We start from the raw sequence: 1141 nt of genomic DNA, 5'->3' as shown, positions 1-1141 counted from the left end.
GGCATTTTAACTGATGAAACAATCCTTCATTTAAAGTGATTCTGCATAATATGGATCCTTATGTCTTTCAAAAGTCAAATGGCGCTCAGAAAGAGAAAACTAATATGAATGTAATGTACAGGGCTCGAATTTGCCCTTATTTATTAAAAAAGATGCTGAGGTAGTAAGATAAAAAAAAAAAGTCCTTTTTATTCCTTCCTTAGCGGCTAACCCTGGCGGTGCAGGACTCAATGGCCGTGGCAAATGAAGTCGCGAATGAGGTGTTGTCTGGTATTCATGTGGTCCGGAGCTTTAACTCAGAAAAACACGAGGCCCGTCGCTATGATAAACGCTTGATGGACACACACAATATCAAGACCCGTCGGGACACTGTCAGGGCTGTTTACCTACTCGCACGGAGGGTGAGAAGTTTGTAATTTTTGGTAGATTTTATTTTTAAATTCATAGAGCCTAGTCTTGATCATTTCTTTGTTTGTAAACCCATTTAACCCGTTTTTGTTCCCCGGTGTGGGCTTGTGTGTCTACAGATGACAGGTTTGGCCATGCAGGTCTTAATGTTATACTACGGCAGGCTGTTCATCCGGAGTGGACAGATGACAACTGGCAACCTGGTTTCCTTCATCCTCTACCAATCAGACCTCGGAGACAACATCAGGGTATGCAGCTGCTGTGTTTTAATCAGCACACACATACACTTTACTCACTGTTAAAATATAATAGAAAGAAGAAAGAAATATTTTGAGATTGCTTTCAAAAGAAGAGTAAAGTATGGAGCTTTCATGTTCTCAGGAAGGATATCCCATTGGCTCATAGCTTTTAAGCAAAACTAAACCTATGGGTGCTTCCAAAAATATTTCCATTTAACATGCTGCAGCTCTGACTCCATAAATGTTAAATGGCCCATGTGTTATTAAATGGCCTATGTGTTATTAATGAATCAGTTTTATGACTGCCATCTTCCAGACACTCGCCTACATCTTTGGCGACATGCTGAACTCGGTAGGGGCTGCTGGGAAAGTGTTTGAGTACCTGGACCGTAAACCTCAGGTCAGCACAGAGGGAACACTCAAACCTGATCAGCTGACGGGAAACATCAGCTTCCGCCAACTCAGTTTCGCCTATCCTGCGTCCCCCAACAAAA

This window comes from Etheostoma cragini, chromosome 14, assembly GCF_013103735.1.
Source record: "Etheostoma cragini isolate CJK2018 chromosome 14, CSU_Ecrag_1.0, whole genome shotgun sequence".
NCBI lineage: Eukaryota > Metazoa > Chordata > Actinopteri > Perciformes > Percidae > Etheostoma > Etheostoma cragini.
This window is presented reverse-complemented; position numbering follows the sequence as displayed.